Source organism: Pinus tabuliformis, chromosome 5_1, assembly GCF_031772625.1.
Source record: "Pinus tabuliformis cultivar Carrire ecotype Pingquan chromosome 5_1, CPIR1, whole genome shotgun sequence".
NCBI classification, from domain to species: Eukaryota; Viridiplantae; Streptophyta; class Pinopsida; order Pinales; family Pinaceae; genus Pinus; species Pinus tabuliformis.
Window position 1 is genome coordinate 553,816,638 of NC_142305.1, and position 16,944 is coordinate 553,833,581.

Below are 16,944 nucleotides of genomic sequence, written 5' to 3' on the forward strand. Positions count from 1 at the left end.
TTACCATATGTTTCTATGTCCATGATGCAATTACACAAAGAAAATGAAAGCCTACAGACCAATTAATTAACTTCCCTCATCCCCATTCATCCTTATATTTACTAATTTCCCCTTCCCACCTTCATACAATTCATATTCATTCATTTTCCATAAAAAACCCCTTTTCCTAAGGTTAAAATCCTTTTTGCCTAGGGAAAGTGAAAACCCCATCTTAAATCTCCTTTTACCCAAAAACCCACAAAAAGTTGTTTAGCCTAAGTATATGTGTGTGTGTGTGTGTGTGTGTGTGTGTGTGTGTGAAAGCAAATAACTTATGAAAAAGCTTTATACTTAGTGTATTTTCCCCTTTCCGCTCATGTTTCATATTAATGCTAACTTAACGTATTAAACCCCCTAAATTCCCTTTTCCGTATATATTAACTCCCTTTATTAAAATACCCCAAAACCATAAGTTTTATAATAAAACTATGTATTTCATAACATATTGCATAATCGCGGATCGTAAACTCTTCAACGTGCATGCACTCTCCCCGCATTGTGATATGCGATTGCAATGGACCCGGACCCGACACAATATATATCATAATTCAATGCCATTTCGCATCTGCCTCTATCGCAAGTCCCCGCTAAAGCATTACCCTCCAGCATTGCGATCTTTGATTGCGATGGGAACCCGGACCCGACGCAGTATTAACCATGATATATTTTCCACATCGCGTCCGGCCCCTATCGCATTCCTTTGCAATGGGCCTTTGCTTCACTAAACTGTGATTGCGATATGCAATGAACCCGAACCCGATATCATTATCCATCCAAATTCATATTATTTCAAGTCTGTCATACCGTGTTTTGTGAAGAATTTCTTTGTTAAAAGGTTTTTATGATTTAAATGAATAATTAACCTAAACCTCCATTTCACCACTAATCTCAGTCTTTAACCCATGATAAAGCCCATACTGCCATTAATCGTTGGGCCCCTCCGCGCTGCTTTTTCACTCCACCACCGTCCAATCCAATACATTCAAATCCACGACCCTCAGTGATTTTGGGTTGGCTCTCTGTCCGAACATTAATCGCCCGAAAAGCGGTATTCCTCTGACCTCCCCTTGTTGCATGTCAGGCTCAGATTGTATCAGGTGACCCCTCCCAAAACTGCCCACGCCTCATAAGCAGTGCGATGAAAACCAAAACCACCTCCCGCATAACAACAAAATGACCACTGTTCACTTTGCGCCATAACTCAAAAAGTAAACTGTTTTTCCGTTTAAACGAAAAAATCACCATTTTCCTTTATTTCGTCGGTTTTCATAGTAAACCCTCCATAAGCCTCTGCCACCAATAAAGCCATTGTTTTACCTTCCGATACGCTCTGGACTCCTTCTAATATCCTTTCAAGCTCAATAAAGCCATTGATGTCCTTCCCTGTCACCTATGTTTTCTTAACAATTTCTGTGTTTTGCAAGTAAGAACTTCTGTTCCAGGCTTACAAAGAAAAAAGCCTACGTACAGTTTGAATACAAATATGAAGATCATATCAAATTACTTTACCATGTGACATAAAATCTAAAAGGATTTACTGTTGAAAAACACAGTAAAAACCTGAAATGCACAGTAAAGGTAAAAAGAACATAGTAAAGGCTACTCAGCAGGGTCAAAGGATATTCACAGAGTTTAAAGAGTATCAGATGAAAGATCAAATGAAGGAATCAACCAGCGTAAAGGATACAAACAATCAAGCAGCTTAAAGGGAAAAATATCAAATAACAAATCCAGCACAACCTGAATAAAAGGGACAGCAAGAAGCAGTTCAATAGCTGCCCCTATCTTCTTGCATGAAGATCTTTCCTTTCCTAGAATAAATCTTAATCAGTTTTAGGATATTTTCTTAGTTTCATTATTGTATAAATAAATCTCTTCTCAAGTTATTAAGGGTTCGAAGTTCAAGATTCATTGTTCATTGCTTGTTAAGTTGTGACTGTTCATTCTACTTTGAACCTGGTTGCACCTTTGAAGGAAGCTTTTCTAGACACTTGATGTACTCAGTCTTTCTGGAACCTTAATACAAAGTAGAGGATTCTGAATTTGGTTTTACACAGTTTGTGTTATCCTGTAAGTTTTTCCAGTTATCAATCATTATTTTTTTCTTCATATGCTTATGACTTATAGAGATATCTAGGTAGGAATAATTGTGTCTCAATTTATTCCTATAAGCTCCTGAAGTGATCATCTATTAAGAGAATGGATTAATGGACTGTTTGTTTAGCTAATCCCCTCTAATCAATAAATCATTAGCATCTTTTGTAAGCTTAAGTATATTGCCTTGAATCTTTGGAACGTAGTTTAGAAGGTTTTCATACTTATGATTGTTCTATTTATAGTCTGGAAACTGTGATAATCATATTATTTTTTGTCTTCTTCTCACCACTATTTGATCTATATAACTGTGTAAAGCTTTATAGCAGCTCTTTGCTGAGATATTAATATTATCCAAAGGATTAAGTATTTCAATTCTACATCTATCTTCATTCATTGGTCTTCCAAAAACCCCAAAACAATTATTTTAGATGCTCTGGCATTGGTAGCTGACCTACTACTATCTCAAAGGTACAACAGGGACCATTGCTTCCTAAGGGGGGAGGACTGATCCAAGTGGATATTGGTGGCCACCCGTGTTACACTAAAAAATGTCACCATGACTATTTACAGTTAGTATGGCTCAATCAACAGTCATGCTACCCTCTTAGGCAAGTCTTATGCCTCTGCTATCCATCTCAAACTCAAAAAAAGAGAGAAAGTCTTGTAAAAAATGTGTTTATCTCTGGGGACGCAGGTTCTCTCAAGCCTTACCTGCGGGGACGCTCACAATGTTCACAAAGACTGCGTCCTTGGACGCTCTGTATGTTAAGGGACAGGTGCGTCCTTCTGTAAAAGGCAAAATGCGCAAGTTTCATCTTAAAAAAGTTACTTGTGGTTACTTCTAGAACTTTCTAGAGGTCGGTTTGATGAAATGGATGCGCCTCCAGTTGGTTCATGTATCCCTATTAAGGAGGAACTTATCCCATCAATAAGGGAGCTATCCCACCCAAAGAGGGGGATTATCCCATTGATGGTGGACCTGAATAACCTCTTTACAGCACTATAAATAAAGGCATTGAGCCAGAGGGAGGAGAGGTTGAAGCTATACATTTTCTTTGGGTAAATGCTGCAGGAATTAGGACTCCCATTTAGAACCTTGTGAGGAGAGATTGTCTTTGCTTGATTCTACTTGGAAGTGGGTGAGCTTTGTCAAAGTAGAGGAAAACCCTTGATGGACCCTGGGAGGAACTTGCACAACACCAAGGCCAGGTTGTAAGAGTTTCTTTGTTTCGTTATTAATACAAACTGGTTCATTTTTCTCAATAGCTTGTGTTAATGAGTTATTTCATGTGTTCCTTGGTCTGCATGTTGAATATATGTTTTATTATATGAGATGCAAGTGCTTGGTAATTGTTTGATTGTTTGTGGTTGCAGGAATTGATGTGAAGGAGGAGCTCATCCGGATCGGCAAAGACGGACTACAACAACAGCGTTTTGGAATAAGGTAAGCCTAAACACTTGTAGTTTTCATGTTTTAAAAGGTGTATTTAGAGAAAGATCGCTCCATTTTGTCTTGTTTGTCGCTAGAGAGTTTAGACTCCTAGGGAGGTCAGTTGTGTCCGCACAAACGACTTTTTCCGCCACGACAAATTGGCGACTCCGCTGGGGAAGCCATTAATGTGAAAGTCTTTTCCTTTGTGTGAACTTTGCTCTGAGAAAATCATTTTTATTTTCTGGTTTTTGACTGTGAGAATTAGTATTTGGGTGGCTTAGCTTTAGATTTAGTTAGATTTGGTTTTTCTTAACTTTTCCAGAAGGACGCACCCTCTGAGTACTGCACAGTGCGTCTTTGGACGCGCTGTTGCCGTTTGCACAGAGCGGGCCCGCGCCTGTTCTAACGGGTTGCCTGCGTCTTCCTGTAAAAATTTAGGAAAACTCCATTTTTGCTTTAATTGCTTTTAGATTTTGTTTTTTCTTAGTATTTTCTGCCCAGATCCTTTAGTACCCTGTCAAAAATTTTCACCTGAACTTGTTTTGTGAGCTTTGAGTGTTTTAGTGGATTTCAACGAAGTTTAGGCCTAGGGTTTGATTTTTGAATAGGTCATGTAGTGACTTTGACGGTAGAAAGTTGTCCAGCCTTAGATCTCTCTGGTTTGTCAGCCTTCTTAGAAGTCGGGCCTGTCGTAAAGTCTCCTTGTGTGAGCAGCTTGCCATTTAAGTTGTCTTTTGGGTCAAATTTCGAATTACTTGTTTATAAAGTGTTGATTTCCATTTTACAAAAGAACAAAAAGATTAGAGTTTTGTTTTGACTAGTTTTTGGTTCTGCAATAAGCTAGTCCTTGATTTGATTGTGATCAAGTAAAACATCTTAGAATAATCATTGTTGGCTTTGCCTCATTAGGATTAACTAAGGTAATTTCCTTTTGATTTGTTTGTTTTTTTTTGAGTGAATTTTCATAGATTTCATAGTTTGCAATTGATTTTTATTAAAATAGATTTATGTTTTTCGTTAAATAAGAAAAATACAAAAATATCTCCTTTTAAAAGTTTTGTTTCAAGTAGCATTTAAAGTTTTTGGAAGAAAAAGAGTTTTTTCGTGCAAGTAAAGAGCGGTCATGTTTTTATGTTTGGAAAAGACAAACGAATTGTTTCTTTGATTGTCTTTAATTAAGAAGTTGCTTTTATAAAAATTGCATTCTCTCAACTTTCTAGTTAAGCAATTCATCGAAAAAGTAAAGTAGTGGGTAAATCATCCTAGGTGCATTTTGTAGTGGTTTCGAGTCGAGTCAACACACCACTGGTTTCACTTCCATCACCTTTTGACTTAAGAAACAACCTTAAAAGTAACGCTTAAATTAAAATCAATCTAGTAATTTTTATTTTTCTAGGGCTCTGAAACACCAACATAGCTTAGGCTAGGGTCTTGGAGTAGGTGAGTACTTAACTCTCCAAGACTACAAAACCAAACAGATAGTTTATCTTGAGTAGATTAAATCCAATTGTTTCAATTGCACTCTGGGAAAGCTCCTCTTAAAGGAGAAGCACGAGCTCGTGTCCGAACCAGTGAGGGGATCATTCCCCCCTCGTTGGGAACGACGCCAGACAGTACGTATTACAAACGGTAAACCTCGGATTAACCATTGTCGAGGAGCCAGGGGTCACTTATCGGTAAACCTTGGATTACTGTCAAGGAGCCGGTAAGGGGATTGAGCTTGTTACTCTGCCCTTGCGTGCTGTCGGAGTTTAGACTGTTCCCCCAGGTGTAGTTGTTGTGATTGGTAACTTTAGTGACCATAATCTTTAGGGTTCTACCGAGGTGACGGTGGAGGGAAGGTCCCACTGTACCTGGAGCAGACGTCGGTTATACTCACTTGGATTTTCCGGGGGGTTCACTTCACTTCGAGACGGTTAAAGTGGAGGAACTTGTGCCGGTCTATTCATTAAGCAGGTTGCCGGGGTAACTGTTCCACCCGCCATTTCTGTACTGAATCCTGCGAGGTTGGGCCTAATCACCAACTAGCGCTTTTGGTCCGGAAGACTACTGTTTGTGTTTGGTTTGACGCTCTAGATTCTTTAGGCGTGTGCTTCAAATTTGTTTGCTTCTTTAGAAGACTTTAGGTGGTTTGATTTGAAATTTTTACTTTGTTTTCGTGTGTTGTAGTTAAAAATCTTTAATTGTGGCGGAATTACCGAGACAGTCCCGTCGACTTTGGGGCAAGTCTCCTGAGATTGTTACCGGAATAGATTTGTTAAGAAAACTCCGTAAATCGCGGGGTGAATCTCCTGAAGACATTCCGGGTCAGTACGAAGGGTTAAAGGTCCTTGTAACTCCTCCTAGTGACAGTAGAGTAGGTTCACCTGAAGAAGGAGAATCTTCCTTGGTAGTCCATCCAGATTACCAAAGTTTAGAGACAGGTTATAATCCCGAAGCTGTTTCAGTTTCTGAGCTTGTTGGTAGTTTTTCGTCTGCTAGTGATACAGGCGAAGAACCAGAAATATCTGAACCTGTTACTCCAACTTCTAGTGTTCCAGATTCACCAAGAATAGAAAGAATTATCACCGAAAATCTACCTTCTGGTTTGATTGCTATAGAAGAACTTGCTCCAGAAGAAGATATAGGTGTCTCTCACCTTGAAGGTCAACTTACTATTGATCTAAGGGAGCGTGAATCCATCTTTTACAGTCCTCCTAGAAGTACTTCTTGGTACCTTGCGTTAACCAATTTTTTAGACAACTCAGTAGGTTTTTCTACACCTCGTACTCCTTTTCCACCTGGAGGTATTTATACTCCTGTAAATATGTCTGGTCAGTCGTCCGTGTTTACTCAAAGTCCTGAATCTTTTTTACACGGCGGTCCTTCTGTTCCCACTGGGTATCAGTCACTTTCTGGTACCTTTGCGGGGGCATCTCCTCAACCCGTTGATCATGGGTTATTTGCTGGAAACAGTGGTAATATACCATTGGGTGTAGGAGACATTTACATGATGTCAGGTTCAGTTCCCGTTTCCCAACCTCAAGGTGGCCAATTACCGCCTGGGGGGCAACCGCAGTTAACGCCTGGGGGGCAACCTCAAGGTACACAAATCGTGTCTGGGGGGCAACCTCAAAGTCAGTATGTACCTATGGTGCAATACGTGCCTCAAGGTCAACCTCAGCCTCAATATGTACCCCAAGGTCAACCTCAGTATCAATATCAACCTCAAGGATGGCAACCCCAAGGATGGCAACCTCAAGGGTATCAACCCCAAGGTTATCAACCTCAAGGGTACCAACCTCAAGGTCAAGGTCAACCCCAGTATCAGTATTTACCTCAAGGTTATCAACCTCAAGGTCAATACTCAAGTCAAGGTTATCAACCGCCTCAAGGTCAGTCATATGTTCCAAGTATGGGAACTGCACCTTACAATTATCAATCCTACCCTCAATCTGGTTATGGATCTCAGTATCCTCAACCTGTTACGGGTCAATACCCTGGAATGTTAGTGTGGGATCCATCACAGGGTCAACAGGTGTTGCAGCCAAGTGTACAGATGGTTCCTCAAGCTGGACAACCCGTAGTTTCTGGTCCAACCCAGCAACCGCAACCTGTCCAGCCAAATGTTCAAACTTCTGTAGCTTCGGTAGTTACTCAGCCGGCAATTGCACCTAGTACTCCATCTCAAACGGCTGCTGCAACTACCGCTACATCTACCATACTTACTTCTGGAGTATCGACGGCTCCAGTTTCTACTGTCCCTGTTACCACACCTCAGACATCTTTACCGTTGTCTGGATCTACGATTCAAACCACGGTCCAGATGCCTGTAGGTCAGCCTGGTATAAGTACGGTTGTCACTACTCAACCTCAATTTGTTCAACCTCCGTACCAGGGACAGTACCAACATGGGCAAGCTGTCCAACAACCGGTTTACCAGTATCAACCGTATCCTGGGTACACTTATCAACAACCTCAACAACCCCAGTACGGTCCGGTTAATCCTGGTTTTCCAGGAGGATATAATATCCCAAATGCGACTCCTGTTCCTAGTTATCCTGGATATCCTCCTCCTGGGGCTGGTATTGTGACCCAGAGTTTTAGAGATCCTAACCGGCAGTTACCGTTTATTGCAACTTTGGATTTACCCGACTTGACGCGCCTAACTAATGATCCAATTCAATATCTTCAGTTCTGGCCGCCAATGCCAAATAAGTTGCCCAGCGACATACCCAAGTTCGAAGGTAAGTCTGGAGAGGATCCGTCCAATCATGTGATGACTTACCACCTCTGGTGTGCTTCGAATTCTATCTCAGATGATTCCATCCGCTTACGTCTTTTCCAGCGTACACTCATTGGTCTCGCGGCCAAGTGGTACATTGAGTTACCACGGGCCTCTTTTTACAACTTTAGCCAGTTAGCTACCTCGTTCTTAACTCACTTTCAGTTGCCGGTCAGATACGATAATGGCACGGAGTTATTAACTTCACTAAAACAATCGACGTCCACGTATATTTCTGATCACATTCATGAGTGGAGACGTCGAAGGAGATTAGTGAAAGTTTTTATCCCGGACCAAATCTTAGCTGAATGGTTTGTCAAATCATTATTACCGAAGATTACTGAAGATGTAGCTAAGGCCGGAGTAGTTACTGAGGAGCAAGTCATTGCTCAGGCACAATACCTTGACTTAGTTTACACTCAGTCGGGTACGTTACACGAGAAGATTCCGGATCTTCCAAAGTCGAATCAAATCGCTGCTGCTCCTTCGGGATCTCATGCCGCTGATGGTATGATTGGTATCGTGACTACGAAGAGCAAGAAGAAGTCTTCCAAGGCTTCAACTACTCCAATTATCACTTTGCCTGATTCTCCGACAGGAGAGTCTTCTCCTGAACTCACCGCCGACATTCACGCTGTAGAGTCATCTACGGCCAAATCAAAAAACGGTGGAAAGAAGAAAGGAAAGAAGAAGGCTAAAGCAGACAAGGCTCCAAAGGAGAAAACTGAAAAGTCGGAAACCAATGACGAAAAACGCAAACCTCGATATCCTTGTCTTATTTGTGAAGAGGATCATTTTACGAGAGATTGCCCTCATCGGGCCGAGGTTGTGAAAATAGTCAAAGGTTCTCCCACTCCTGCTGTGTTAAAGAATCCATTTCCAGAGCAGGAGAATAAGATGATAGGTTCTTCTTCGAATGCCAGTGAAGAACCCATTTTGATGATGTCTCATGTGAGGATTGCGACTCGATCGCAAGATTATGGTAGTAAGGCTCCTGTTGATGGTAAGGAAGCAGAATCTTCTCACTCTAACCCATCAACCTCAGCTCCTGGTTCCGATCCACTACAGATCGAAAAACCTAACCCAGACTTAGTGATTAAGCCGCCCGCCAAGGGTGTACTTCGAAGGTCTGCTTTCAATCCACATGCGAGAGCAGCCCAGAATTACAACATTGTTGAGGACTTAGCTGTTTCACCTTCAGCAATGTCGGCACTCGAAGTGCTGCAATCATGCCCAGCACAACGGAAATTGCTTTTGTCGGCTATCGGAGCTGTCAATGTTCAGGACCCGAACCTAATGATCTTTGATCTAGAAAATAGTACGCCACGTCTCCCCCATCAAATGGCTTTCCAAATTCCAGTGATAGTCAAAAACAGGCCTATTCATCGGACTGTGATTGATGAGGGAGCTTCTACGTGTATTATGTCGATTCAATGTTGGAGATCGCTTGGTTCTCCTTCGTTGAACCAATCCCCCACCATCCTTAAGGCCTTTGATGGCCGTGGGTTCCGTCCGTTTGGTATTCTACAAGAATTGCCTATAGGGGTTGAAGGTAAAACCGTTAGTCTGGATGTGGAAGTGGTTGATGCCCCTCTAGACTACAACCTTCTTTTGGGTCGAAGTTGGTCATATGCTATGACAGCGGTCGTTTCATCGGTCTTCAGAGTAATTAAGTTTCCACACAACGGTAAGATCGTGACTATTGATCAGCTGACATACTTTTCATCCGACCCAGCCTCTTCAGAGAGTATCCAGCATGTCGGTAAGACGACAATCCCTTATAGGGACGTTGGTGTAGGTTTAGTTAAGGATTCCGGTTTACTGGGAACTTTTCCTCTCCCTCCACTCAGCGCAGATCCTTCGTTTGCAACAATTCATATGATTACATCAGAAAACATTATTTATGATGATCCTTGGTTCGTCCCATCTGACTCTGAGATAGACTCACTCGGTAATGCTATGCCTTTGAGTCCGTATGAAATTGCTTATGAAGCTCTCATGTCTTTTACCGACTTTCATTCAACCGAAGTCGACCAAATGAATGTGGTCAGTGAAGAGTCACTTTTCACCTCACCCTTAGAACGGATAACGTTTCCCGAAGTCGTGTCATCTGACGAACAACTTCGCGAAATCCTAAGTGTAGACGATCTACCATGGGAGGATCTCCATCACAGATCTTCGTTTTTACCTAAGGATGATGCATTTGAAAATGATTTTTCATCTATCTTTACCGCTGAATATGTCAAAGACGCTCAGGATCCAACGAAACATTCTGATTCAGAGTTGAATTTAGGGAATATTTCTCGTACTATTCCCATTGATATTTCAGTGAAGCCCGGAATCGAGGAAAACATTCATATAGGTGCCGCATGTACTGAAGAAGAAATCCAAACTTACAAGGCCCTATTCCAAGAATTCCGCGACGTGTTTGCCTGGTCTTACGAGGAAATGCCGGGAATTGATCCTGCCATTGTTGTTCATGAAATAAAGACCTACCCGGATGCTAAACCCGTCCGGCAACGGTTGCGTCAAATTCACCCTCGAAAAGCGGCTGCGATTAAAGCAGAAGTCGAAAAGCTGTTGAAAGCAGGTTTCATTTATCCGATCCCGTTAACGGATTGGGTATCGAATATTGTTCCGGTCAATAAGAAACAAGGAACAATAAGAATCTGTATCGACTATAGGGATATAAATCGAGCTTGTCCAAAAGACAACTATCCTACGCCTTATATCGATCAAATTATTGATGATTGTGCCGGAAGTGAAATGTTTTCCTTCATGGATGGTTTCTCGGGCTATAATCAAATCAATATTCTACCTGCCGACCAACCAAAAACGGCATTCATTTGTCCATGGGGGACATTTGCTTATTGCAAATTACCTTTTGGGCTTAAGAATGCCGGGGCTACTTTTCAACGGGCGATGTCTTATGCATTTCATGACATCAAGCACATTGTGCAACCCTATCTCGATGATTTGCCTGCTCATTCTTTACATCGAGCTGATCACCTTGTCCACCTACGAGCAATCTTTATGAGGTGTAGGCATTATCGAATTCGGTTGAATCCCCACAAGTGTGTTTTCTGTATAGAAACAGGTCGATTGCTGGGATTTGTTGTTTCAAAAGCTGGCATTCGCGTCGATCCCTCGAAAGTCGAGGCTATCATCAAATTGCCTCCTCCTTCGAGTTTGCGCCAACTCCAAAGTTTGCAAGGGAAAGCGAACTTTTTACGCCGATTCATCCCAAACTACGCCGAGGTCACTAAAGGTTTTACACGGTTGTTGAAACAGAACGCACAATTCTTTTGGGACGAGATTGCCCAACAATCTTTTGATGCACTTAAACACGCGTTGACCCATGCACCGTTATTGCATCCTCCCAACTACAACCAGGACTACTTCTTATACCTCGCAGCTTCGCATTCCACCATTGGAATGGTGTTAGTTCAAGAAGATGAATTCGGAGCGGAGCATGTGATATATTATCTTAGTAGGACCTTGAATCCCACTGAGCTAAAATATTCGCATGTGGAGAAATTGGCCCTGGCAGCCGTTCAAGCTGTCCAGCGTTTTCGTCACTACATTCTTCTCCGTAAAACTACAGTTATTTCGGATTGCAACCCTATGATTTACATTTTGACAAAACAATTGCTAGGGGGCAAGTACTCTAAATGGATCGTTATCCTGCAAGAGTTCGACTTGGAGTTCGAGAAGTCCAAGTCTAAGAAATCCTTAGTTTTCGCGGAATTGATGTGTGATTTCCCGAGTGCTGACACAGAGACTGTGGCAGAGGAGTCCATTGCGGACGAATCTTTGTTTCTTATCAGTACTGTAGATCCGTGGTACGGGGATATAATCATCTATCTCCAAACCCAAACCTTTCGGCCTGAAGCTTCCAAAGCGGAACGTCGAAAAATTCGGTTTCAATCCCAGCCATACAAAATTATTGGAGATACACTTTATCGCCGGGGGGCAGACTTAGTTTTTCGACGTTGTTTAACTCACGAAGAGGCTGAGAGGGTTTTGAATGATTGTCACTCTGGAGCATGTGGCGGTCATATGTCTGGGTATGCCACAGCTCAGAAGGTGTTGCGCGCTGGCTATTTCTGGCCGTCTATGTTTAAGGATTGTATCATTGCAGTCAGGAAGTGCCACAACTGTCAAGTGTTTGATCGCAAGATGCGCGCTCCACCTGCTCCTCTCCACCCTATAATTGCCGTTGGTCCATTCGCCAAATGGAGTATCGACTTTATTACTTGTAACCCTCACTCGGCCGGGGGGCATGCGTATATCATCCTTGCGGTTGATTATTTTACTAAGTGGGCCGAGGCGATGCCTACATTCGACGCAAGCGGAAAAACAGCTGCAGTTTTCGTATTCAATCATATCATAACTAGGTTTGGTGTCCCACAAGCAATCATTACTGACCATGGGAGCCATTTTCGAAACGTCATGATGACTGAGCTTACAAGCCAGCTTGGTTTGCGCCACGATAGCTCTACTCCTTATTATCCGCAAGCCAACGGTTTGGTTGAGTCTATCAACAAAGTTCTAGTTATCATGATCCGACGAACCATTGGTGTTCATCGGTCGAATTGGCACAACATGTTATTTTCAGCGCTATGGGCATACCGAACCTCAGTGAAAAATTCAACAGGGTTCACTCCTTTCCAGCTAGTTTATGGCTTAGAAGCTGTGTTACCCATTGAATGCGAAATCCCATCACTTCAAATGGCTGTCGAATTACTTCCAGCTACTTCCGAAGAGGAGAAACGTTTATTGTACTTGGCTAAATTAGATGAGACTCGACGTGACGCTACATTGGCAATCGAGACTCACGCGAAACGAATGAAAGCTCAGTATGATAGAAATGTAACCCCTCGAAGTTTTTCGGAAGGAGACCTAGTACTATTATATGATCAAGCTAACGATAAGCTAGGTGCCGGAAAATTCGTTCCCATGTGGCATGGGCCCTACATTGTAAAGCGAAAGCTAGCAAAAGGGGCTTATGAGCTAGTTGACTTTGATGGGGACTCTTTGGGTAAACCCAGAAATGGACTTTACCTAAAGAGGTATTATGCTTAAATGATGGGTATGGAGAAATTTTTAGATAGGTTAGATTTTCTTTCTAGCTAGCAAGTGTGTTAGTTTAGTCAGTGTGCTTAGCTTAGAGTGTGGTTTTTCGTCGTTATTCTGGCTTATCTTGGTTTTACTCTTGATATTGCAGATGTCGACGCCTCTCCCAACATACATTGGATTTGCTGATGGTGCTTGTCGTAGTACACGGAATATCTCTTCCGCAGCTTGGGTTATCTATTCGCCCTCTGACGAGTTAGTTTCTATGCATGGGGTAAGCCTCGGTCAAACAACGAACAACATTGCAGAATACAGTGCAGTGATGAATTATTATCCGAATCTATTTCATTTGGAATTCGACGTTTGATAGTGAGGTTAGATTCTGAACTTGTTGTATTACAGCTTAATAGAGTTTATGCCATTAGAAATCCTGTGTTATTAAGGTTGTTTTTGAGAGTGCGTCTCTTGGAACGTGAATTTGATTACATTGAATATCAACATATTCCAAGGTCTTTGAATACATTAGCAGATGCAATTGCTTCTCGAATGTTGGACAGACATTTACGATAATCATGCAAGTAAATTTAAAAAACATTTCATCACATATGTTAAACAGGATAAGCCGGTAATAGTGATATATATAGATAGAAGTGTGTCAAAAAATATATACATCGTCTTCGATCATAGGTTGAAAACACCTTATGATCGGCAAAATGATAGTACAAAAAGTCAAAATGTCACATGTGACTACAAAAGTGACTAGTCAATCACTGGTGGTGCTCTCTGTATGACACCACTGCGCGGGCTACCTTACGCAAAAATCTCCTAAACGGTCCAGGGACCGCGACTACGAAGCGCTGAAGCCTGGTAGGAATGTCGTCCATAGTAGTCTCAGGTATATCTGCCGTGAGACGCTCTAGATCATGCTCCAACTCAGCTAGTACTTCTGCAGCCGCGTCCTGTGGGGCCGGTACCGGTGCAGCTGGATGTAGTCTATCAAAAGGCCGGAGGTTGGCTGGACGCTGTGGACCAACATCTGCATTTTGAAAGTTTTACTGTTAGTTTTGAGACGATATATATGAAAAATAAAAAAATACATAATTAGAAAACTTGTGAAAATAAAAGTACCTCTGTCATCCCATTGTTCTCCCGGTGGAAGAACCATGTCCGGATCACCTCTAAAATCCACTCCGGCATACGGAAAGTCCTGTATCGAAAAAACCTGGTCCTCTAACCAGTGAAAGTAACTATCTGAGAATCGAACCACTGTCGCACCCTCGTCAGGATGCCGGGCCATCACCGCAACCCATCGTATCAGCTTTGGCTCCCGAGGACCCAAGATATCAACAGTGAGTTGCTGAGGGATCAGCATTGGAACTCTCTCCAAGGCAAAGCTCACGACTAGAGGCCCATATCCAAAAGTCTTTAGTCGTCCGTTCTTTGCCTTGGTCAGTTGGCTCTTCATATGAGCCGACACAGCTTCACACCAGTTGAAAATGGTGCCTTGGTAACAGTCAATTGCCATCCGCATTTGGGATCCGGAAGCAATGTGTAAAGCGGCCGCGCCGCAAATTCTGGTAACCGTGAACGCTATGACTTTGAGTTCACGTAGAGTGATGTGTTTTATCTCTATGCCTTTCGAATGGTGAGCCCCAGGTGTGCACCACTCGTCGCGGAGACTATCAAGGGATTGGCCACCCGGCCTAGTCCCCGCAAGACTGAGTTGCTCGCCTCTGTTCGACAAGCCAGTGAGAAAGTATACATCCGAGGGCTCTATCTCGAGCTGGTGCCCTCCTATGTAAAAGCATTGTTCTTGAACGTTCCATCGCTCAACCAGCCATTCCAAGAATCTTACCTGGCCCCTCATGCCCAGTATGGTCCAGTATTTGTATAACCCGCATGCTCTTAGGGCATCCAGGGAAGTTTGATGATTTATTGCAACTTCATCATCCTCTACATGCTCTCTTTCTCTCCAATCTAACATGGTTAATGCCCTGCACACCAGAAATAGTCATTAGAAATTGATTTGGGGATTTTTAGATAGTTATTTGAGGGGGTTGGGGTTTTGAAATGTGCGTTTCATGGAAGACGCACTCCGCCTTTACAGCACAGGGCGCCCGGACGCGGCTGGCCTGAAGGCGGACTGCGTCTTCCGACCGTTTTCCTGTATAGGAAAAAGTCGGAGGACGCGGGTCACCCGAAGGGCACCCGCGTCCGCCGAGAGGCGCATTCCAAAACCAAAACCCCCCCAAAAAATGAAACTAAGACCTAAAAATTAATTCTAAACGGATAGAAATGCAGAGTACGATGTGTAAAATACCTGGATAAGACGGCGTTCGATTCCGACGGTCGGATTTTCCGCAGTGACCACAGGAAGTTTCTTGTCAAAAGCTCCTTTTTCAACCTCAACAGTCAAACGGTAAAAATGACATGGTAAAAGGTCTTTTTATAGGTTTTTTGGATGAATTAGTTCATTTTTTACCATGAAAAGATATTTTTCGATGTATTTTTGCCTATTTTAAACAGGTATGAGTAATGTGTTGCTTTTGTGCAGGACAAAGGGATTTCGAGGGAAATTGTCATTTTTCAAACAAAAATATCAGAGTCATCTTTTAAGCCCTTTTCTGACTCCTAAAACATGAAAAGATCGCCGAGCGTTTCTTTTACACTCGTTAAAACGGAATTAAAAGACGGTCCCCTTTTAGCTCTTTTCTGACCGCAAAATCAGGAAAAGATTGCCGGGTTTTTGTCGTTTCAAACTCGATAAGGAAATAAAACGACGTGTCCTTGATCGCTTTTTACTTTTCAGGTCAACGACACTATTATGAAAGTACTCCTTGGTCGCAAGATCAAGCGGTTCCCCCAGGTATTATTTTATACTTTTTCGGGCTTGAGGGACACAAATATATGAAAAAGTTCAACGTGGAGTCTCCTTTTGTTTTTCAGACTCTCTAAAATTGAAAAACGCCGAGTTTCTCCTATACTGGGCTCGTTAAACTTTTACAGTAGAGGACCTGTTCAATTACAAACAGGAACGAACCACTCCTTCCTAGGGTTCGAATTTAAACTAGGTTGGACTCGTCCGAAGGATGAGCTTATAATCAAGCATATGTTATCCTCCTCAAGCTTGTTAAAAATAAAGAGGTACTTGCCAGAAATGGTGGGGGAAAAGAGAGAAGAATGAACCTGTTTGTTACCTTTTGTCTCAAAAGAAACTTTATTACCACTCTTGAACACGACACTTTTTCATTCACCTGGGTTGGGAAATCTTTTACCTCATAGTTGATCAAACCACTTTGAAAGTCTTTAACCGGGTTCCGGGGATTAACTTTGAGTTATTCGTCACCAAGCCATCTGTCGTGTCGTTATGTGTTCAAGAGGTCTGCAAGCAAAACTTTCATCTGCAAAATACTTGTCATCCATTTGACCATCCCTGAGTCAGTCCTTACAGCAACATTTCTTCAACTTGAACAATGATTTCGTGTTGCGGGCTTGCCTGCAACGGGTCGCTTTCTATCGACATCGACACATTATCTAGAAAGATGACTTAGGAATCGACAGTACCTTGAAGTCTGCATGCATCAATGGCAGGTTTCTCGCCTTTGACGTCAGTTTACATCATTGACTTTCGATCAAAGGATTCCGTGAAGTGTTCGACATCAAAACATCTATTCACATTTCACGGGTTGTGCTTGGTACTTTGAGAACCATTGACATTACTGGTGGTCTCTCTCACGCTTGTTAACAGTTTACATCATCGACTGGTAATCAAGTGGTTTCTAACATGTTCGACATCAAATCATTTAATCACATGGCTAGAATCGTACCAATTCGGGAAGTAGAAGTGAAGACCCTGGATCTAGTTTCTACCATCCAGGCTGCGAGGAGTTTTGTATTCATTATCATAAACAGATGGCTGCGTCCATACTGTGTCTACAAAAGTCTATAAAATGATGTACTGCAAGATCATTCCTGTATCAGAGTAGTTAGTCCATTAGTTAAAGTTTTGAATCTGAGTATGGGAATGCCTACCTCA